Source organism: Enhydra lutris, unplaced genomic scaffold (genome assembly GCF_002288905.1).
Source record: "Enhydra lutris kenyoni isolate GAN:26980312 unplaced genomic scaffold, ASM228890v2 scaffoldscaffold12, whole genome shotgun sequence".
In the NCBI taxonomy this organism is placed as follows: Eukaryota; Metazoa; Chordata; class Mammalia; order Carnivora; family Mustelidae; genus Enhydra; species Enhydra lutris.
This window is the reverse complement of record NW_019154096.1, coordinates 12,683,454-12,708,922: the sequence shown is the minus strand read 5'-3', so window position 1 is coordinate 12,708,922 and position 25,469 is coordinate 12,683,454.

Sequence of the window (25,469 nt, the reverse complement as noted above, 5' to 3'; positions counted from 1 at the left end):
ACTCACTCTTTGTAGATGACATGATATTCTCTACAGAAAACCCTAAGGACTCCACCAAAATACTACTGGAACTTATAAGTGAATTCAGTAAAGTCACAGCATATAAAATTAATCTGTAGGAATCTGTTCCATTTCCATACACCAATAATGAAACAGCAGAAAGAGAAATTAGCAAAATCCCATTTGGAGTTGCACCAAAAATAATAATATACCTGGAAATAAACTTTACCAAGGAGGTGAATGACCTGTACCCTAAATGGTATAAAACATTGCTGAAAGAGATTGAAGATGACACAAAGAAATGAAAAGATATTCCATGCTCATGGATTGGAAGAACAAATATTGTTAAAATGTCCATAGTACCCAAAGCAATCTACAGAGTTAATGGATCCCTATCAAAATACCAGTAGCATTTTTCACAGGACTAGAACAAACAATCCTAAAATTTGTATGGAACCACAAAAGACCCCAAATAGTAAAAGCAGTACTGAAAGAGAAGAGCAAAACTGGAGGCATTGTGATTCCAGACTTGAAGTTATATTATAAGGCTGTGTTAATCAAAACAGTATGGTACTGCTACAAAAATAGACCCATAGATCAATGGAATAGAAAATCCAGAAAGAAATCCGTAACTATGTGGTTAATTAATCTTCAAAAAAAGAGAAAAGAATATCCAATAAGGAAAAGGCAGTCTCTTCAACAAATGGTGTTGGGAAAACTGGACAGCAACATGGAAAAGAATGCAAGGGGACCAGCTTCTTACATCATATACGAAAATAAACTCAAAATGGATTGAAGACTTAAATGTGAAACCTGAAACCATAAAAATACTAGAAAACAGCATAGGCAGTAATTTCTCTGATATTGGCCATAGCAACATTTTTGTAGATATGTCTCTGGAGGCAAGGGGAATAAAATAAAAAATAAACTTTTGGAACTACATCAAACTAAAAAGCTTCTGCACAGTAAAGGAAACAGTGAACAAAATGAAAGACCAGCCACTGATTGGATGAAGATATTTGCAAAAGTCATATCCGATGAAAGGTTAGTATCCAAAATATGTAAAAAAAAAAAAAAAAAAAGATATAACTCAACACAAATAACCCAATTAAAATAGGTAGAAGATATTAACACATATTTCTCCAAAGAAGACACACAGTTGGCCAACATACGCATTAAAAGATGGTCACCATAACTCATCATCAGGGAAATATGATCAAAACTACAATGAGATATCACCTTATACCTGTCAGAATGGCTACAGTAAAAAATACAAGAAACAATACATGTTGGTGAGGATGTGGAGAAAAAGGAACAGTTGTACATTGTTTGTGGGGATGCAAACTGGTACAGCCACTGTGGAAGACAGTACAGAGGTTCCTCAAAATTTAAAAATAGAGCTACCCTATGATTCAGTAGTGACTGGGTATTTACCCAAAAAATATAGCACTAATTCCACTGGGTATTTACCCAAAAATACAACAACACTAGTTCAAAGGGATACATGCACCCCTCTTTTTTACTGCAGCATTATTACAATAGCCAAATTATGGAAGCAGTCTAAGTGCCCATGGACTGATGTATGGATAAGGAAGATGTGATATATCTATCTATCATCTATCTATCTATATATCTATATATCTATCACATCTTCCTTATCCATACATCCTTATCCATATATATGGATATATATATGAAATATATATATATATATATATATATATATATATATATATATTGTTCAACCATAAAGAGAATGAAATCTTACCACTTGCAATGACATGGATGGAGCTAGAGAGTAATAGAGACAAACAAAGAAACAGTCTGTTAACTATAGAGAAAAAACTGATGATTACCAGTGGTGAGGTGGGTTAGGGAATGGGTGACATAGGTGATGAGGATTAAAGAATACAGCTATCATGATAAGCACTGAGTAATATATAGAATTGTTGGATTACTACTTGTACACCTAAAACTAATATAACACTGTATATTAACTATACTGGAATTAAAACTTTAAAAATTTAAGAAAATCTCATAATGGTGTGATTGTGTGGCATAGTTGGTTAAGTGTCCAACTCTTGGCTTCAGCTCAGGTTGTGATCTCAGAGTAGTGAGATTGAGCCCCGTGTTGGGCTCCCTATTCAGTGGGAAGTGTGCCTAAAATTCTCTCTCTTCTCCCTCTGCCCTTCCCTCTCCTCTCCCTCTGCCCTTCCCTCTCATGTGCTCTCTCTCTCTCTCTCTCTCTCTTTATTTATTTGAATAGAGAAATAAACCTTAAAAAAAATCCAAAAGCTCATAATCAATATACCCCATCCATGGACATAGAAATTCTAATCTACTTTTCATTGACAAACTTATATAAAAGTAGGTAAGCAGAGATCTAGACTTCTGAAGAAATCTTGCATATGGAAGGCAAAGAAAACAAGCAAAAAATCATTGGAAACATAGAGCATTTGGAGAGAACAAACTTGATGATGGGGTGGAGGGAAAAGAGAAAGAGAGAGGAGGGATGGAGGGGAAAAAAGATATGGAGGAAGAGAGGCAAAAAACCCCCTCCTAGCTTAGATTGGTCTTCTAAATATGCTTATTATTCATTGGTAAGGGACAAGGAAAAACTATTTAATTCCATAAAGACATACTTAATATTGGGTTTCTTAGGCACTGAAGGGCCTTTCATTGGTTGATTGAAGGATACATGGTATGAATTACCCTTCCTGTATTCACATGCAACAAAGTATGTCACTGGAGAGACATTGACTTTCCTTTAGCATTTGGATTATAAAATAACTTTAGGTATGCAGAGTTGATGGGATAGTGAAACCATAGAGACTATACTTTCAGAATTATCACTGTATTATCCTAGTCTCATAGAGTAATTGTACAATTTTAAGATCTCTTCATGTGCCTCACTTCAAGATAGTCTTTTAGGTGCAAAGCAATCAATTTGAGTATACCTATCTTTTAGTCACCATTGCCTGAACACCTTTGTGTGTTGTGCATACAGAAACATTTGCATGCACACACAAGTTTTTCAGAAGGTCTTCCCTTAGCAGTTAATCACAGCTATGGAATTTTATTTCAGGTGACCTTAGTGGTCTCAGTCTCCTATTTTTAGAAATTAAGTGGGTTTGGTTCTTGTGAGCATCCATTGACCACATATCCCCAAGGCTGGATAATTTGGACTTTGATTTGGCTGAAATGGGGCTTTTTTCTCCTTTAATGGTGGTTGTGATCCTCTGGACTCTCAGCCCACTTCTAGAAAGCCATGGTGAATGCTTGCCCAGATATACATCTCACCTTGTTAAATTTCATACAAATGAGGGGAAATGGCAAGAGTGCACACACACTAAGTGTGCTGGAACAGTGTTTATCAGGGAAAGTTTATGGAGATAGCAGTAACAGAAGTGTGTAAGTCTCCTGTTGCTCATTGAATTCTAGGTCAGTGCCAAGAATTCAGGCTGGGGTGGAAATCAGACTTGGCAAGAGACACTCTAGCAGTTTGGCAGTGGAATTTTAAGTTATGAATAGGGAAGCACCAGCCCCTGTGGTGTGATCAGTGATTGAGAAACAATGGTAATATGTCTTGTAGGAGCCTTGTCTCCAGAGCCCTTCATTATATGACAGAAGTCTGGCTGCATCCTGGGCCATCAAGTAGTTGGAGACTAAAGGTACTTCTACAATCAGAAACACTTCTGATGACCTCCTGGATGGAATATACTCATTAAGGATGTGCCCATACCTCTGTCCTGTTTTATATGATAATTTGTTTCCAAACATTAATGCCATGTAAGCATGATACTGGCTTGTCTCACTCTAGTATGAGTACAAATTAGTGTATTTTAAGTGTATCAGGAACATAGGAGTGGGTAAGCTGATCTGGACTGAGATTAACTGGTCTTGACCCTGTTCTCTCACATGTTTTGGTGTCTGCTGGCTGTTGGCTTGTGTAGAAAGACCTCAGTTTTTTTCCAGGTGCCTCATACATGATTCTGGAAGGCTTGCTTGTTCCTATGAGAATGGTAGAGGTCAAAGAGAGAGCAAGAATAATAAGGAAACCACTGGTTTCCATGTGGTGACTGCTCTTGGCATGGGAATGAAGCTATGGATACACTCTAAAGAGGAAAAAGATCCTTGTATAGTAAGATAGAATCACTGAATTAATTGGAGACTAGACTGGGCACACACTCTCTTATCCTTGGATTTTTCCAGAATTCCTATGAGGCTGTCATAAATTCTTGAAATTTTCATGGGTGGTGACTTTTTTTGTTCATCTGTCTCTGATCGTTCAACAAGGTGTGCGGGGGTAGGGGGGAGACAATACTTCTAGCACCTGGTAACACACTTAATCTGCTCCTAAAACTTCTTAACAAACTTGATCTATATTTTATATAATAGTATTGACAAGTGAAATCAGCAGTGGATCTTAGATCCCAAAATGATTCCCTCTTTCTCCAGAATGATAGAGCTCATTGCATGATGCTTGAAAAAATATCTTAGAAGTCTTCAGAAGGCTGTTATCAACCTTCATTCTGTATCTGTGAATTGCAACATTGTTAATACTTTCCATACTAGGTAGTGTATGCCTTTTGGACTGTCCATAAAAATGGTCTTACCCCATGTTTCTTAAGGGAAATAATCTCGGGGTGGTTGTCAGGCATTGCTAACAATCCTCTAGTATCTTTTTTTGGATAATTTAGTTCTTTCTCTCACAGCCCTTAGGGGATTGATAATAGAATGGGTTATTTTGCTTAGCCATATTTTGTGATCAGAAGAGTGAACTGAGAGGTCAGGGTTGATATGCCCAACAAAAGTTCTCCCTAAAGTCTATCTTGCCAGACAAGGAATTGATCAACAAAGTTCCATGGAAACTGGCTGAAGTCTAATAATTAATCCTGGTCAGTCATAGAACTTGGAACTTTAGTCCCAGATCATGCCATTGAAGATATAGGAGTTAGTTCTGACTACTTAACAAACTGCCCCAAAGCTTAGTGGCTTAAAACAGTCATCTTTATTATTCCTTACAAATCTATGTATTAGCTTGTCATAATGTACTGGGCTGATCTGGGCTGAGATTAACTGGTCTTGGCTGTGTTTTCTCACATGTTTTGAAGTCTGCTGGATGTTGGCTTGTCTAGAATGACCTCAACTTTTTCCCAAGTGCTTCTTATACACCTCTGGTGGGCTTACTTGTTTCTATGATGATGGCAAGGGTCAAGAGAGAGAGCAAGCATCACTGTGTAAAATAGCAAATGGAAATGGACATATGCTTTTTAATTTTCTGATTATAGTACATTTTCTAACATCTCATTGGTCAAAGCAACTCCCAGGCTGATTTCAGAGTCAGAAAAGGAAGGGATTATGAATTTATAAATCAAAGCATATGGATGTAGGAACAACATTAATTGATGGCTTTAAACAATCAATCTGCCATAGTCCATCTTTTGTTCAAAATTATTTATTGCTTCCAAAATGCAGGATACATTCATTTCCTTCAAGTCCTCACAGAATCTCATCCAATTACAGCATCAGGCTCAGGGTCCAGTATTTTATGGTATATTTTATGTCAGGATGTGTTCTTCAAAATTCGGAAACCTATGAACAAGTTTGTTAGTAAAACATACAACCAACATATGGGTTGGCAGTATAATCACAAGAGATATATCCATTTGAAAAAGGAAACTGCATAGGAGACATTTGTCCATAGTAATTCTGAAATCTAGCTGGACAAATGCTGCTAGGTCTTCCTGCTCTTGGGTCAGAGACTGTTCCTTGATAAGACCTAGTTCTGCTATTTGGGAGTGGCCAACCAGCCCATTGTTTTCCGTAGCTTTTTGCTTCATCCTCTCAGCATGTACTTTGTTTTCCCTGCTCCTTTTTTTTTTTTTTTTTTTAAGATTTTATTTATTTATTTGGCAGAGAGAGAGAGAATCACAAGTAGGCCGAAAGCAGAGGCTTAACCCACTGAGCCACCCAGGTGCCCCTGTTTTCCCTGCTCCTTGACCACTTTTGAATAGGGCATCACTGCTCTCTGAGTAATTTTCTCAGCTTTTCCTGCCTATAAAATGTTGGTGCCCATTTAGAAATAGAACAAATCTGGTAAAAGTTCATCCCATTTCTGTAAGGTCACACAGGTCAATGTGATTTTTTACACAGTTTTTATAAAATGTAAAGAAAAATGTGCTGTTGTTAGCTACTATATATAACTATTATTCCAGGAAATAATCTCATCTTGTTGATTTTTTAATTTTAATGTTATATTTTATCTTAAGAATTTTCATAGACAAAGAGTAAAACAACATTGCCCAAGGTAGTTGTGTTACCATGGTCACAGGCTTCTGTCAATGAAATACATTACTCAGCAACATTATTGTCACACCTATTTGTGTTTTCTTACCCCGGGCATTGTGTGTTCAGTTTTGAAAGGGGAAAATTAAGAATAGTATAAAACAGAAATAGTGTGCCATTTCTTACTGACATTAGTTATATCTCTTTTATTACATTATATGTTCCTTAACTATAATTTATAGTCAAGGAACTTTTAAGCCAACTATTTTAAATATTTTTAAAAGGATGACAGTAGTTCATAGGCCTTTGATATTTCTATAAGGGTTAATTTTGTGCATAATATGTAGTAAAGAAAGGGCTTATTATGTAAATAATAAATGTTTGTGATTGCAGGAGAACTTGGTTTAAAATTATTTGCCTATGTTACTCATTCTCATATTTCACACTAAAAATAAAATTCATGGCATTTTAATGCACTTTAATTACTTATTATAAAAGCCATAGATTTTTAAATTATTTTTCTCATTTTGACCATGATATGCTAACTGATTTTCTCCAAGTCCATCCTATTATTTTTATACCCTCTTTCCTCTATAATTTAAAGATTTTGGAAACCAATGACTTATTTCTCTGGGATAATTAGTGGGATGATTAATAGTACTTAGGTTTCTTAGGAAAGCATTGTCATCAGTATATTCTATAATTATTCTTGTAGTAATATTTGTTGATTTAAACTAATGTAACCTAATTGTTCCCCAAATCTCAGCCAAGAAAATAATTTGGGGAAATATGCATATAAATGAACTACTGCAACACAGCAATAAACATCAATAGGGGGGAGTAGTTATATTTATTCTAAAGTTCCAAATGGGGGGAAAAGTATACAAAATCTGGTAGTATGGGTAGCAGTATAATCACCCGTGATTTCTACAAGAAAAAATAAATTAATTAAGAAGTAGGGGAATATGGGACGCCTGGGTGGCTCAGTCGGGTAAACGTCTGCCTTTGGCTTGGGTTGTGATCCCAGGGTCCTGGGATCAAGTCCCACACTGGGCTCCTTGATCAGCAGGTGCCTGCTTATGCCTCTGCCTGCTGTTCTTCCTGGTTGTGCTCGCTCTCTTGATCTTTCTCTCTCTCTGACAAATGAATAAAATCTTTAAGAAAAAAAAAAAGAAGTAGGAGAATAGGAAAAGAAAATAATAAAAAAAGAACCAAACAGATTAAAACAAAAAAAAATTAAATTTCTAAGACAGGTCTTTTTTTTTTTAAGATTTATTTGTTTGAGGAGAGAGAGTGTGAGCATGAGCAGGGGGAAGGGCAGGTGGAGAGGGAGAAGGAGGCTTCCTGCTAGTGGGGAGTCCTACTTAAGGCTTGATCCCAGGACCCCAGGATCATGACCTGAGCTGAAAATAGATGCTTAACCAACTGAGCCACCCAGGCTACCTTCCAGGTCTTTATTTCAAGACTTGCAAGAAAAACTCACTCTCTTTTCCTTCCTTCCTTCCTCTATTTTTTCCTCCCTCCTTCTCTTCATTCCATCCTTTCTCTATAATATCAAATGATAAATAGCTATGTCATTTATTACACATAAACTGATGACATTGATTTAAGGATGTCATGTGAGGAAATACCCAAGTTATCTCCCCTAGTTAGTACTGTAATAGCTATAATGAGAAACTGGCATACAAGTCAAAGCAGAATTTTCACTGAGCCACAAAAATGACTATTCCTTTGAGCTCTGGGACAATGGATTATACTTCTTCATTCACTTCTTAGGGATTAGTTTAGTACCTTGCTCTTGGTAAACTCTCAAAAAATCATTTTTAATGAGAAAGTATTTCTAAAAAAATGACAAAAGGATTTTAATTTTCATAGTAATTTAATGATTTTCCAAATCTAATGACAAATGGAAAGAAAGTATGATATAGGAGTTAATGGAGCTCAGTTCCAAATGTGGGTATTCCATTAACAAATCATGTACATTTTCTTGGCCTCAAATTTCTTATGTGCGACACAAAGGGATAGAACTAGAGGACCTTGATGATGTTTACAATTTATGAGTTTTGAAAAATATTTTTAAAAAAACTGAAAATTGGTTTGCTCATTATTATAATTTCATTGCATTTTTAAATATAATTTATTCTACAATCATGGAATACCAATTCTATGTTAGGTGTTATGTCAGTTAATTTTATCCTAAAACTCTAGGATAGAAAAATGAATAAGATAAACTTTTCCTCAAGAGTTTATAATCTAGTTAGAGAGATAATAATAAATTTATTACTATAATAAAATAATACAAATGCTGTGATTGAGGATGCACAAACCAGTAGTTCTGTTCTTGCTGATGGTCTCAATCTGTTCAGGATGCTGTAACAAAATGCCATAGAGTAAGTGGTTTACAAACAAAAGACATTTATTTTTCATGTTTCTGGAAGCTAGAAAGTCCCAGGATCAAGGTGCCTGTAGATTTTCTGTGTGGTGAGGTCCTCTATTGATTTATAGGTAGCTGTCTTTCTGCTGGGTCTTCACAGGGCAAAAGTGGCGAGGGAGCTCTCTGGGGCTTCTTTTATAAGGGTACTGATTCCATTCATGAGAGCTCTGCCCTCATAACCTCATCACTTCTCAAAAGCCCCGCATCCAAATGCCGTTACATTGGGTGTGGGGATTTAACATATAAATTTTGGGAGGACACGGTCAGTTTATTGCACTAGAAAAAACTGATGGAGTGTTGAGAAGTAATTTCTAGAAGCGAGATTGAATGTTCTGAGTCCTGAAAGATGATGGTCTTTACTCATGTACATGGTAGTAGAGGAATTTAGACATTTAAGGAACAGAGCATGGAAGGACATTTATGTGCAATGTCATGTTATCACTGTGATAGGAACTGAAAAATAGTATAGGAACTGAAAAGTTCCTCTCTCCAGCTACCCCTTGCTTGTGTTCCCTCTCTTACTGTCTCTGTCAAATAAATAAATAAAATCTTAAAAAAATATATTTCTGAGGAAAACTGACCTACTCAAAAAACAGGGTTTTTTTGTTTTGTTTTTAAGATTTTATTTATTTATTTGATAGAGAGAGAGACCGTGCAAGCATACGAGCAGAGGGGAAAGGCTGAGGGAGAAGCTGAGCAGAGAGCCTGATATGGGCCTCGATCTCAGGACCCTGGGTCATTACCTGAGCTGAAGGCAGACACTTAACCGACTGAGCCACCCAAGTAACCATGAAAGATAGTTTTGTTATTGAAATGGGATAAGTCACCTTTGCAGTTGTTGTATTGCTGCTAATGGTTATTTCTGCATCAGGGACACTGACATGCAGTGTGCTGGCTGGCTCCAGTGAGCTAGGAGGGTAATTGGTGAGCAGTGAAGCAATGGGAAGGGTGTGCTCAAACCAACTTTACTTTTTTTTTTTAATTGAGGTATAATTGACATATAACAGTAGATTAGTTTCAGATGTATAATATAATGATCTGATATTTGTAAATATTGTGAAATGATTGCCATAATGTCTCAATATCCTTCACCATACAGAGTGGCATACTCCTTTTCTTAGTGATTGTATAACTAAGTCCTAAATGACATATGAGAAAAGTAAATATATTTTATTTTTAATTTTTTTAAAGGTTTTATTTATTTATATGTCAAAGAGAGAGAGAGAGAGAGAGCACAAGCAGGGGGAACAGTAGGCAGAGGGAGAAGCAGGTTTCCCTCTGAGCAAAGTTCCTGATGTTGGCACTTGATCCGAGACCCTTGGGATCATGACCTGAGCTGATGGCAGAGGCTTAACCCAGTGAGTCACCCAGACATCCCAGTAAAGTATATTTTAAAGCTGCAACAGATGTTAGTTAAAACCTGAAATTATATGTTGAGAACAATGTCATAGAGATTCTAATTTAAATTAGAAGAGTGGGAATTTTTTGTTTTATCTCAGCCAGTTGTTTAGAAATGATCTTGCAGTATTTTTCTTCTTCACATACAGTCACTGGACAGCTATTTCGAGGCATAATTGAATTTGAGCCTCATCCAAATAGTCAAAAAGCCTCTTATGGGAAACAGCGGGGGTGTCATGAGAATACAAGCTTAAAAATGACAACAGTGTCACAGTGGGCACTAGAATTCTTCTGAATACTAAGTTGTATCTGCTGATATGTTTTACAAGTATAGGTCAGTTTTCTTATGACAGGTAACCAAAAATCTGGGGAAATCTCTTTGGGAATACCCACTGTTTTCATAAAATGTTCACATCCATGACTTCCGTATTCATTTTCCATCCTAATCAGTACATTTGATTTGCTAGACTGAACAGTTTATTAGAGAACCACCATGGGATCCATTGTGAAATGGCACATTTGCTCTTGTTTACATCATCTAGAGAGTTTATAAATGGACTCAGAACACCCCTGCTTTTTCTCTTTGAATTGTTTGTATTTGTCTTTAATGAGTTTAATTGCATTTTTGCTAACATGTTGACCACTCTTCAAATATCTTGAGTTGATGCAGTTAGTCTTAAGACTGAAATAGATCATAAGAATTATTTAATTAAAAAAATAGTTATTTGAATTTAGGGAGTTACAAACTTATCTAGACCCTATTCCTTCACCAGATTGCATAGACACAAAGCCCCTCCTTGTTCTGTGAGTTAAAATTCAAAGAAAACTACCTTGACTGATGTATGTGGTATCTGAGGTCAAACAAAATTAAACAACTTGTTTAGAATACACTTCTAATTAATCTGAGCCTTAGGAGTGTAACCCTCATAACTTGATTTCGAAACCAATGCCCTATGTAATACCAAGGGTTCTCCAAACGGTCAAATGCCAGTTGTCTTCGTACATGATCCTGTGGCTTGGCAGACTCTCTGTCTGTATTGCTGTGCCTTCATAGACTTCGCATCAAGCTTGCATCACTATTGTTTCTGTCCTTTAAGTCACTCATTAGATGGTAGTTCCACCAATTTCTGGATCAGTTTGGGTTTTTTATTCTGACCACCATAGTTTCACTTTCTTAGGTTCCAGTGTGAGCACTGGAGTGAATGTACAATATGTAATCAGATGGACATAAATGAAAACTACTTTAATAAACTGCATGATACATTTAAACAGTATATATTTAGCTTTTAAACCTATCTGAGGAAAAAAGAAATAATTAACCTAGGAAAAAATGCATCCTTAGCCTGAGTTTTCAAAATTTCTGATCTTGTGTTTTTTATGTATGGGTTTCTGAAATTGGGTTTAACTGGATAGTATTGCATATTTGCAGGACTTTTCTCTCTTAAGAGATAAACTGGTCCTTAATCTTTCTCTTTTTTAGTTTATTTTAAAAGACTAGCAATTTATCTCCATGTTTAAACACTACAGAAATTCATTTTTTTTGAGTAAATTGCGATCACTGGGTTTGCTCTATACAGTAAAAGTAATAGAAAAGACAAAAATAATACGGAAATTTCTTATTTGTTTTCTCCTTCCCACTTTTTGAAAGAAACCTTATATGCTTGTGAGGAATCATGAAGGCCCAGCTCTCTAAGACTGAACACAGTACTAGCTCAATCAATGTTGATGAAGTAGTGTGGGCTAGAACAAAAAGGACAGAATTTCTAAAGAGCTTGAATTTGGTTCTAAAATTTTTCATTCAGTGCTTTAATCTATTGAGTTTGTATTGGACTTCAAATAATTTTCAATCCCAAGAACTGAGATAAAAATAGCACAAATGGACAACTTTTGTACTGGAAAGGATATTTTTAAGTAGCTCCTAATGAAAATGTTTCATCATATAATTAAAATTTCATATCTTCCAGCAACTGACAGAAATAGCTACATTAAGTTTGAACTCTTCTATTAAACAACTGTTGTTGTTTAAAATACTGTACATGCTAAATCTAAAGAAATATGTCTGCTTGGATATTCTGAACTAAAAATACACATGGCACTGATCTCATTTCCATTGTAAATTCCAATCTGCCTGAAATTAAAAGGCAAGAGATTATTTGGAAGCAGATGGGCTTCTCCTTGGATGTTTCATTTGAGTTTAGTTGTTTAATTGGGTTTGCTCCAATGCTAAATAGTTATCCCGAGGGGCACAGATCATGTGTCTGTGCATCAGCAGTTGACAAGCTAGCACATCTATAAGTCAGCCAAGAAAGGGGAAAAAAAAGTACTCTATGTTTAGGAAGCTGGGCTTGTTAAGTCAATGACCATATACATTGTAAAAGCTAGATAAATTCCACAGTATTAGCTTAAATGAAGTTATTTTAACTGTAGAAGGTTTTGGCTGGGAGGGACCTAGGAAAGAGAATAATCAGCTATCAAGCATGGGTTCCAGTAGCCAGGTGGTGGGGTGCATCATGCATTATACACAGGATCTCATTTAATCCTCATAACAATAGATGAGATCGGTACTATTGTTATTTTCATCTTAGAGCTGAGGAAACAAAGATTTTAAGGGCGAATAATTTTCTCAGGCTAATTAGGGAGCCAGATGTTGAATTAAAGTTGTAATGCACAGTATATTCTGCTAACAGTTCTGATATGCCCTTATTTTAGGAAGCCATGTTTTAACAGCTCACCGGCTGGAGAGCTGGGGTTTGCATCTCAGTTAAGTGGATGGAAGTGCAATCAGAGATTTTTGCTGAGAAGTGCTTTCTTAAGATGATCATATCATATTTAAATGAGATCAGAATAGTGCCAGAGTTCACTCCAGTTTGTGCCACTGAGCACACTGCCAGTGTTTCAAGGATCAGTTTCTTTGATGGGATTACTACAAAATGCCCCATTACGGGGACTCAGTGGCTGAGCCAAAGCAGCTTAATGTACCTGTGAGGCCTCTAGGTGGCGGGCTGTGCCCTCAAGAGAGGTCACAACTGACTACAGGCAAGAAGGGTCAACTCTTAAACAGGCGTTTAGAGCTGCCCTCCATTGCCTTTGGTCTTTTGTTTCCCTTCATCTCTGAAGTACCCTTTTCCCTCCCCCTCAAAATCAGGTTCTAATAAATAAGGAGAAAGTTAATCAGCATAAGACTTTGTGGTTGGTAAGCCCTTAAGTATTCTTTAGAGCTTTTGATCCTCACACCAACCGTTTGAGGTCGTTTTATCTCAACTTCTTTAAAATGAGTGAATAAAACCCCCACATGCTGAACACTGTAGTGACAGAGGCAGCATTTGAACTCAAGCCTCTGACACAAAAACTAGTTTGCATGCTATACTCCTTCTGAGTAGGAAAACCAGATAGCCTGTTTTGCCTGAGTCAGTCATCACCTATGCCTACTGCCTTGCATAATTATTACTAATGCCCCTTTTCATTTTCAAGGTGTCCCAGTTTGAATGGTAAAGTCATGTTGGTGACACGAATGAAATCAGTCATAAATTTCTCCCCTTTCACGGTATTAAATTATAGGTCTTTATCTTAGTTTAGTGAAATTTTTCTTTCTATAAAGAAATTTCAGTCATCAGTGAATAGGTGAGAGATGCTTATTGATTTGCTTACAGTGTGTGAATATTTCCATGAACTCTGAAGCCAAAGATGGAGAAACTGGCATCTTTTTCACTTCCTAAGTTACAGCTGGGCCTTAAATCTGCTTTATCCTGCTGTGATCTGAGTGCACTTGCAACACTCATGTTAGTGAAGATTATAGCTATGCGAATTACAAAACTTACATTCAGAGCTTCTTTGAACCAAGAAAGGGATTGAATTTTCAGATTCATAACTTGAAGTTCAAAGACATGGTCTTGTTTGGACACAGCTGGCACCAGAGCTTCATTTTCTGTTTCTTTGTCCTCCTGCTCTTCTTGCTCTTTCCCATGCTTTTCCCTGCATGACCTTCATTTCTCAAAAATAACCTTCCTTGCAGTGATAAAGAAAGTCACTATCAGCTTGAGTACTGCACTCTACCTTTGGCACCAGCTAAAAGTCTGATTCTCCTTGGACTAACTTGGATTATATGCTTATTCCTAAACCAATCATTGTAGTCAAAGAATGTTTTAATTATATAGATGTAACATCATGTGCCCATCCCTGGAACTTTATAGCAGGATTTGCCACAGCTTGAGAACACAGATAGAAGCTGAAGAGAAGTGTTTTCCTTAAAGAAGATAAAAATAAGGAATGGCCAATGAATGGTGGGCAAAACAATATCACAAAACACAAACTGTTCACTGTTCTGCTGCTTTGCCTAATAGAAAAAAATATGGAATGAAGGAGGTAGAAGTAGTGTAACTGGAAGGGTGTTATTTTCCTACAAGTGATATGAATGAGTTCTGGTCATGGCCCATTCTACTCTGGAAGGGTAAGAGATCCTAGGGCTTCCTCAAATTATGAACACTACTTCAGGCCTTTTGTTCTAAAGATCAAGTTTGTGCATGCAGATTAATTTGCTATTGCTGCTGAAACAGATGATCACAAACTAAAAGCTTCAAACAACACAAACTTATTATCTTATAGTTGTGAAAGTCAAAACTCCAAAACAAATTTTACAGGACTAAAAACAAGTATCAGCAGGGGTGTGCTTCTTCTGGAGGCTCTAGGATAGAAGCTGTTTCTTTGCATTTTACGCCTTCAAGAGGCTGCCTGCATTCCTTGGCTCATTGCCTCTCCTTCATCTTCAAAGTTCATCAGTCCAAGTTCTGCTTTCATGTTCACATCTTTTTTGGACTCTTACCTACCAACTTCCCTCTTGTAAAGACACTTGAGTGTATTTTGGGCCTCTCTAGATTACCTGGATTATTCAGGATAATCTTCTCGATTAAAAATCCTTAACTTAATCACATCTTCAGAGTCCATTTTGCCTTGTAAATGAACATACTCACATGTTCCAGGGAATAGGACATGGGTATCTTTCAGAGAGCCATTATTCTGTCTACTACAGTGCACCTCTGTGAATTTGAGCAACTCTGGCCTTCTCACTTAGAAATGGTTCAGCCGTCACTCCATGGATCTAAGCACTGAAGTTTTGGGAAATACATACTTTGCCTTCTATCCAGGCCAGGCTAGAGCTACCAAGCCTGAACAATAAGCAGAGGAAGATAAATGATAACTGAAAGCTCCTTGGAAATCATGACTTACCCTATAGCTTTAAGCCTTCTGCTCCCCCTGTATCTTGCCGCACTAGGTCTTTTTACCTTTCATCACCCACAGTGCATAGGTAGTAAATAGAGGTTGAACCAAAAGGTGTCTTAGAGTCATGAATGTTCTGTTGATGCAAAGGAGCTTGAGAGGAGAATTCTTATCCTATAGCCAATGTTAGATTTGATGGAAACACCTGACAGCACTAAGAATTCTGTTTTTTGCTTATATGTTAAGGAAATTCATAATACAGTTTATGGTAGAGAAGTGACATATAACCCCATAATGGCATATAACTTATTTATCTGTTAATTTATAAGAAACATTTATTGAGTGCTTACAACATGCTAGCCACTAGGTTATTTACCGCTTTGTAAAGTGCCCGTGGTCCCACAGTGGAGTTTTTCCCTCATCTTTGCTGAGATACTGGCATAGAGAAAATCACTTAATATATGGCAGGTGTTCTTGAGGTGGGCCATAGACTCACTAAACAAGCTTTTATTTGTTTATTTACTTATTTTTTAAATTTCTTTTCAGCGTAACAGTATTCATTGTTTTTGCACCACACCCAGTGCTCCATGCAATCCGTGCCCTCCCTAATACCCACCACCTGGTTCCCCCAACCTCCCACCCCCCGCCCCTTCAAGACCCTCAGGTTGTTTTTCAGAGTCCATAGTCTCTCGTGGTTCATCTCCCCTTCCAATTTCCCTCAACTCCCTTCTCCTTTCCATCTCCCCACGTCCTCCATGTTATTTGGTATGCTCCACAAATAAGTGAAACCATATGATAATTGACTCTCTCAGTCAATTGACTTATTTCGCTCAGCATAATCTCTTCCAGTCCCATCCATGTTGCTACAAAAGTTGGGTATTCATCCTTTCTGATGGAGGCATAATACTCCATAGTATATATGGACCACATCTTCCTTATCCATTCGTCCATTGAAGGGCATCTTGGTTCTTTCCACAGTTTGGCAACCGTGGCCATTGCTGCTAGAAACATTGGGGTACAGATGGCCCTTCTTCTCACTACATCTGTATCTTTGGGGTAAATACCCAGTAGTGCAATCACAGGGTCATAGGGAAGCTCTATTTTTAATTTCTTGAGGAATCTCCACACTGTTCTCCAAAGTGACTGCACCAACTTGCATTCCCACCAACAGTGTACTGAACAAGGTTTACCAACATACATATGTCCATAGACTCATAAAGTCTGGATTGGGACCTAAAGAATATATACTTTAAAAAATCTTCTCAGGTGATGGACACATGTAACCCTGATTAAAAGTGGACATTTTATTCTAAGGCACTCCAGTTGGAATGGCTTTAAGATCATTTGGTCCTTTTCCAATCCCACATTTCATCACTGTGATGATCATATGAATAAAAATGAAGAGCTACCTGGCTAATGGTGCAACCAAAGGTTAGGATTCTTTCAGTTGTTCAGTTCTTGGGAGCGTGGAAGGATGCTATAACATTCATGGGAAATCTTGATTTTGGGGAGTAGAAATACTGAAGAATGTACAATGGATAAGAGTAGCTAACATTCTATTTTCTTATAATGAGAGGAAATCTATGGAGTTTATTTCTGTTTCAGTTTTTAACTTGGATGCAGCATATTTCTTAACTGCTTTTATGGTTATGGCTATTTGTATGTCAGGCAGAGAACCATACAATAGCTTTGTGAAACGTTATTAAAATACCAGGGATGTTACAGTAACCTTTTATTAGAATTGAAATATCCTCCTACTCTACTTCTTCCTTTTCCTTTCTTTTTGTTTAAAAATAAAAGAAATTAAACTGAGACTTGTTTAGGGAATTTATTGACATGTAACTTGGGGAGATAGACGTAGTATAGTCTTTAAGTACTGTGAGATACAGAACTCAAAAAATGCTATCTGTCTCCTCACTATATGTGGGCCTCTGGTAATAAAGAATTTAGCCTTGCTCAAAGACAAGGTCTGGCTGTTCCCCTCAATTTCTGGGAAGTAATATCTGGGCTCTTGGAATATATGCCTGATAGGAATATCTTTGTTGGTCCGGGGGCTTTGGGTCATATGTGTTGTCTTAAAAATGTGATTTAGGGGGAAGGTGGATCACATCTGTATGGTTTTAGGGTAGGGGTGGCTATGCCAGGATGACCAACAATCTGAGTTGGTGTGTGTGTTGGTGGGGGAGCTTTAGGTAATAAGGTATTAGTCTACTTGGAGACTGAGATCAGTCACATGGACAATCAGTCATGCCTACAGAGTAGAGCTCCAGTAAAATCTGAATACTGAAGTTCAGGTGAGCTTCCCTGGTTGGCAGTACTTTGTGCATATTGTTAAACAGCAGTGCCAGGAGAGTAATGCATCCTGATTCCAGGGGGTTATGACAACAGAAACCCTTTATTTGTAACCTTTCTGGACTCTGTCCTATGTACTTCTTCCTTAGCTGATATTAATCTGCTTCCTTTTCCTGTAATAAACTATAACTGTGAGAATAATATCTATCAGTGATTTCTGTGCATCCTCAAAAATGTGAGTGGTTTTGGAAACGTCTAGAATTTGCAGTTGACATCAAGAGTGAAGGTATTTTTGTGGAGGGCTGTGTGCCCTCTAACTTGGGGCAGTTGAGTAACTCTTTTGCCCCTGAACTCTTTGCAGCCTTTAACTTCTCTATTGCAGACAGATTATGCCTATATGTAGCATGTGGAAGGGAGAATAGGGATGCAGATAGCTCCGGGCTTACATTATTACACTTAGGGAGTCTCAGAGCATAGGCAGAAAACGTCTTTCTGAGAATCATTATAAAAAATGTGGGATAAGGGGTGTAAATGGTCTTGCTTGAGACATCAGCCCAAACTCTGGAATAATTATCATGGCTAATGAATATGCTAAAATGATTAGAAACCCTACCAGAATGATGTGAGTATGGATGATGTGGGAGAAGCTATTCCCCAAAAGAAATCAGTGAGTATGTGTGTATGTTAGGGGAGGTGGGTGTGGAGTTTGAGAATGGTTTTGAAGTTGTGTGGATAGGAAAAGAAGTTGGGTAGAATAAGATAACATATTGTCATTAACACCTTTCCTGAACACTAAAGCTCAAATAAAGTATGAATTCTCCTAGTAGACTCTCCAACCAACGTTGGTCTTGGCCAAGTTTAGTAAAAATTAGATTTTGCTGATCTGTGAGATCATGTTTCTGAGAGGGGCTGGAGAATTCATAGGAAAATTCACAGGCTTAATTATGAAAACACACATTCATGCCTCCCAATGATAACAGAACACAGTAGCACAATGCTTGATTTCATCATGAGCATCTCTTTTATTTTTTTTTAAGATTTTATTTATTTATTTGACAGAGAGAACAAGAGAGCACAAGCAGGGGGAGCAGTAGAGGGAGAGGGAGAAGGAGGCTCCCCGTTGAGCAGGGAGCCTGACATGGAGCTCTAGCCAGGACCCTGGGATCATGACCTGAGCCCAAGGCAGATGCTTAACCATCTGAACCACCCAGGTGCTCAGTGTATGTATATCCACCTTAAGAGTTGTTTTGTTACAGTTTTGAGTCCATCACCAAAATAGTTCCCAGATATTGTTACTGTTGTCACTCTTTCTTTATGACACTGAAAATTATGGTGTAATTTGATTGTTTGAAATGGAAATGGGAAGCCACTGGGAACTTGAAGTGTTTTTCTGTTTCTTCCCACCCACTTCTTTTTCTATCTTCTTTCTTCTCTGCCATTTTACCCTTCCCTTTTTAATAAATACTAAGAAATTAGAAATTTCATGATTAATCATAATAGTGGTTTAATTCAAATAACTAGTAGAGCAACAGTTTCCCATAATTTTCTCACAAAGAAATCTAGAAATACAAAATGTGACTTGCAACATTTTTTGCACACTATTTTACATTTTAAATTTTCTTAAACCAAGATTATTTTAAAATTAATTAATTAAATTAAGATTAATTTTATTTGACAGAGAGAGAGAGATCACAAGTAGGCAGAGAGGCAGGGGGAAACAAGCTCCCCACTGGGTAGAGAGCCTGATGTGGGGCTCAATTCCAGGACCCTGAGATCATGATCCAAGCCGAAGGCAGTGGCTTAACCCACTGAGCCACTCAGATGCCCCAAGATTAATTAATTTTAAAATTACCTTTATGATTCACTCTACAATCAATGAACTTTTAAAATTTTCAAAAAAATTTTTAAATTTCTCTTTAGTGTAACAGAATTCATTGTTTATGTACCACACCCAGTGTTCCATGCAATACATGCCTTCCATAATACCCACCACCAAGCTCGCCCAACTTCCCACACCCCGCCCCTCCAAAACCCTCAGATTGTTTTTCATAATCCATAGTCTCTCATGGTTCATCTCCCCCTCCAATTTTCCACAACTCCCTTCTCCTCTCCATCTCCCCATGTCCTCCGTGTTATTTCTTATGCTCCACAAATAAGTGAAACCATATGATAATTGACTCTCTCTGCTTGACTTATTTCACTCAGCATAATCTCTTCCAGTCCCATCCATGTTGATATAAAAGTTGGTATTCATCCTTTCTGATGGAGGCATAATACTCCAAGTGTATATGGACCACATCTTCCTTATCCATTCATCCGTTGAAGGGCGTCTTGGTTCTTTCTACAGTTTGGTGACTCTGGCCATTGCTGCTATGAACATTTGGGTACAGATGGCCCTTCTTCTCACTACATCTGTATCTTTGAGGTAAATACCCAGTAGTGCAATTGCAGGGTCATAGGGAAACTCTATTTTTAATTTCTTGAGGAATCGCCACACTGTTTCCCAACTTGCATTCCCACCAACAGTGTAAGAAGTTTCCCCTTTCTCCACATCTTCTCCAACACACGTTATTTACTTTCTTGTTAATTTTGGCCATTCTAACTGGTGTAAGGTGATATCTCAATGTGGTTTTGATTTGAATCTCCTTGATGGCTAGTGATGAACATTTTTTGATGTGTCTAATAGCCATTTGTATGTCTTCATTGGAGAAGTGTCTGTTCATGTCTTCTGCCCATTTTATGAAATGCTTGTTTTATGTGTATTGAGTTTGAGGAATTCTTTATAGATCCTGGATATCAGCCTTTTGTCAATACTGTCATTTGCGAATATCTTCTCCCATTCCGTGGGTTGCCTCTTTGTTTCGTTGACTGTTTCTTTTGCTGTGCAGAAGCTTTTGATCTTGATGAAGTCCCCAAAATTCATTTTCGCTTTTGTTTCCTTTGAATTTGGAGACATATCTTGAAAGAAGTTGCTGTGGCCAGCATCGAAGAATTTACTGCCTATGTTCTGCTCTAGGATTCTGATTGATTCCTGCCTCACGTTGAGGTCTTTTATCCATTTCGAGTTTATCTTTGTGTATGTTGTAAGAGGATGGTCGAATTTCGTTCTTCTACACGTAGCTGTCCAATTTTCCCAGCACAATTTATTGAAGAGATTGTCTTTTTTCCACTGTATATTTTTTCCTGATTTGTTGATTATTTGACCATAGAGTTGAGGGTCCATATCTGGGCTCTCTACTCTGTTCCACTGTTTTGTGTCTGTTTTTATACCAATACCATGCTGTCTTGGTGATCACAGCTTTCAATAAAGCTTGAAATCAGGCAACGTGATGCCCCCAGTTTTGTTTTTCTTTTTCAACATTTCCTTAGCAATTCAGGATGTCTTCTGATTCCATACAAATTTTAGGATTGTTTGCTCCAGCTCTTTGAAAAATGCTGGTGGAATTTTGATTGGAATGGCATTGAAAGTATAGATGGCTCTAGGAAGTATAGACATTTTAACAATGTTTATTTTTCTGATCCATGAGCATGGAATGGTCTTCCATCTTTTTTTGTCTTCTTCGATTTATTTCATGAGTGTTCTGTAATTCCTCGAGCACAGATCCTTTACCTCTTTGGTTAGGTTTATTCCAAGGTATCTTATGGTTCTTGCTGCTATAGTAAATGGAATCGATTCTCTAATTTCGTTTTCTGTATTTTCATTGTTAGTGTATAAGAAAGCCACTGATTTTTGTACATTGACTTTGTATCCTGCCATGTCACTAAATTGCTGTATGAGTTCTAGTAGTTTGAGGGTGGAGTCTTTTGGGTTTCCCATATAAAGAATCATGTCTTCTGCAAAGAGAGAGAGTTTGATTTCTTCATTGCCAGTGTGAATACCTTTTATTTTTCTTTGTTGTCTGATTGCTGTTGCTAGAACTTCTAATACTATGTTGAGCAAGAGTGGTGAGAGTGGGCATCCTTGTTGTGTTCCTGATCTCAACGGGAAGGCTGTCAGCTTTCTCCCATTGAGGATGATATTTGCTGCGGGTTTTTCATAGATAGATTTTATGAAGTTGAGGAATGTTCCCTCTATCCCTATACTTTGAAGTGTTTTAATCAGGAACGGATGCTGTATCTTGTCAAATGCTTTTTCTGCATCAATTGAGAGGACCATGTGGTTCTTCTCTCTTCTCTTATTGATTGGTTCTGTAACATTGATTTATTTGTGAATATTGAACCATCCTTGTAACCCAGGGATGAATCCCACCTGGTCATGTTAGATAATCTTTTTAATGTGCTGTTGGATCCTATTAGCTAAGATCTTGTTGAGAATCTTAGCTTCCATATTCATCAGGCATATTGGTCTGAAATTCTCCTTTTTGGTGGGGTTCTTGCCTGGTTTGGGGATCAGGGTAATGCTGGCTTCATCAAAAGAATCTGAAATTTTTCCTTCTGTTTCAATTTTTTGAAACAGGTTCAGGAGGATAGGTATTATTTCTTCTTTGAATGTTTGGTGGAATTCCCCAGGGAATCCGTCAGGTCCTGGGATCTTGTTTTTTGGGAGGTTTTTGATCACTGCTTCAATCTCAACTAGAAATGGGTCTATTCAGGTTGTCAGTTTCTTCCAGGTTCAATTTTAGAAGTTTATAGTTTTCGAGGAATGCATCCATTTCATCTAGGTTTCTCAACTTATTGGCATATGACTGTTGATAATAATTTCTGATGATTGTTTCTATTTCCTTGGTGTTAGTTGTGATCTCTCCCTTTTCATTCATGATTTTATTAATTTGGGCTTTCTTTCTTTTGTATTAGTTTGGCCAATGTTTTATTGATCTTATTGATTCTTTCAAAAAACCAGCTTCTTGGGGCGCCTGGGTGGCTCAGTGGGTTAAAGCCTCTGCCTTTGGCTTGGGTCATGATCTCAGGGTCCTGGGATCGAGCCCCGCATTGGGCTCTCTGCTCAGCAGGGAGCCTGCTTCCTCCTCTCTCTGCCTGCCTCTCTGCCTACTTGTGATCTCTGTCTGTCAAATAAATAAATAAAAAATCTTTAAAAAAAAAAACCCAGCTTCTACAAAAATGAACTTTTGGGACTTCATCAAGATCAAAAGCTTCTGCACAGCAAAGGAATAAGTCAACAAAACAAAGAGGCAACCCACGGAATGGGAGAAGATATTTGCAAATGACAGTACAGACAAAAGGTTGATATCCAGGATCTATAAAGAATGCCTCAAACTCAACACACACAAAACAGACAATCATATAAAAAAATGGGCAGAAGATATGAACAGACACTTCTCCAATGAAGACATACAAATGGCTATCAGACACATGAAAAAAATTTTCATCATCACTAGCCATCAGGGAGATTCAAATTAAAACCACATTGAGATACCACCTTACACCAGTTAGAATGGCCAAAATTAGCAAGACAGGAAACATCATGTGTTGGAGAGGATGTGGAGAAAGGGGAACCTTCTTACACTGTTGGTGGGAATGCAAGTTGGTGCAGCCACTTTGGAAAACACTGTGGAGATTCCTCAAGAAATTAAAAATAGAGCTTCCCTATGGCCCTGCAATTGCACTGCTGGGTATTTACCCCAAAGATACAGATGTAGTGAGAAGAAGGGCCATCTGTACCCCAATGTTTCTAGCAGCAATGGCCACGGTTGCCAAACCGTGGAAAGAACCAAGATGCCCTTCAACGGACGAATGGATAAGGAAGATGTGGTCCATATACACTATGGAGTATTATGCCTCCATCAGAAAGGATGAATACCCAACTTTTGTAGCAACACGGACGGGACTGGAAGAGATTGTGCTGAGTGAAATAAGTCAAGCAGAGAGAGTCAATTATCATATGGTTTCACTTATTTGTGGAGCATAACAAATAACGTGGAGAACAAGAGGAGATGGAGAGGAGAAGGGAGTTGAGAGAAATTGGAAGGGGAGATGAACCATGAGAGACTATGGACTCTGAAAAACAATCTGAGGGTTTTGAAGGGGTGGGAGGTGGGAGGTTGGGGGAGGTTGGAAGTGGTGGGTATTAGAGAGGGCAAGGATTGCATGGAGCATTGGGTGTGGTGCAAAAACAATGAATACTGTTATGCTGAAAAGAAATAAAATAAATAAACCAGCTTCTAGTTTTGTTGATGCATTCTCCTGTATCTCTAGTTTCTATCTCATTGACCTCTACTCTAATCTTGATTATTTCCCTTCCTGTGTGTGGAGATGGCTTAATTTGTTTTTAATTCTCCAGTTCTTTAAGGTGTAAAGACAGCTTATGTATTCTGGATTTTTCAGTTTTTCTGAGGGAGGCTTGGATGGCTATGTATTTCCCCCTTAGGCTGTTGCTGTATCCCTTAGGTTTTGGGCCAAAGTGTCTTCGTTCTCATTGGTTTCCATGAATTGTTTAAGTTCTTCTTTGATTTCCTGGTTGATCCAAGCGTTTTTTTTTTTTTTTTAATAATTTCTTTTATTCTTTTATAAACATAGAATGTATTATTAGCCCCAGGGGTACAGGTTTGTGAATCGCCAGGTTTACACTCTTCACAGCATTCACCTTAGCATACTCTCCCCAATGTCCATAACCCCACCACCCTCTTCCTACCCTCCTCCCCCCGGCAGCCCTCAGTTTGTTTTGTGAGATTAAGAGTCTCTTATGGTTTGTCTTCCTCCCGATCCCATCTTGTTTCATTTATTCTTTTCCTACCTACCAAAACCCCCATGTTGCATCTCCACTTCCTCATATCAGGCAGATCATATGATAGTTGTCCTTCTCCAATTGACATATTTCACTAAGCATAATACCCTCTAGTTCCATCCATGTCATCGCAAATGGCGAAATTTCATTTCTTTTGATGGCTGCATAGTATTCCATTGTATATATATACCACCTCTTCTTTATCCATTCATCTGTTGATGGAAATCTAGGTTCTTTCCATGGTTTGGCTACTGTGGACATTGCTGCTATAAACATTCGGGTGCACGTGCCCCTTCAGATCACTGCGTTTGTATCTTTAGGGTAAATACCCAGTAATGCAATTGCTGGGTCATAGAGTAGCTCTATTTTCAACATTTTGAGGAACCTCCCTGCTGTTTTCCAGAGTGGTTGCATTCCCACCAACAGTGTAGGAGGGTTCCCCTTTCTCTGCATCCTCACCAGCATTTGTCATTTTCTGACTTCTTAATTTTAGCCATTCTGACTGGTGTGAGGTGGTATCTCATTGTGGTTTTGATTTTATTTCCCTGATGCCAAGTGATGTGGAGCACTTTTTCATGTGTCTGTTGGCCATCTGGATGTCTTCTTTGCAGAATTGTCTGTTCATGTCTTCTGCCCATTTCTTGATTGGATTATTTGTTCTTTGGGTGTTGAGTTTGCTAAGCTCTTTATAGATTTTGGATACTAGCCCTTTATCTGATATGTTGTTTGCAAATATCTTCTCCCATTCTGTCAACTGTCTTTTAGTTTTGTTAACTGTTGCCTTTGCTGTGTGAACGCTTTTGATCTTGATGAAGTCCCAGTAGTTCATTTTTGCCCTTGCTTCCCTTGCCTTTGGCAATGTTCCTAGGAAGAATTTGCTATGGCTGGGGTAGAAGAGGTTGCTGCCTGTGTTCTCCTCAAGGATTTTGATGGATTCCTTTCTCACATTGAGGTCCTTCATCCATTTTGAGTCTATTTTTGTGTGTTGTGTAAGGAAATGGTCCAGTTTCATTCTTCTGCATGTGTCTGTCCAATTTTCCCCACACCATTTATTGAAGAGGATGTCTTTTTTCCATTGGACATTCTTTCCTGCTTTGTCGAAGATTAGTTGACCATAGAGTTGAGGGTCTATTTCTGGGCTCTCTATTCTGTTCCATTGAT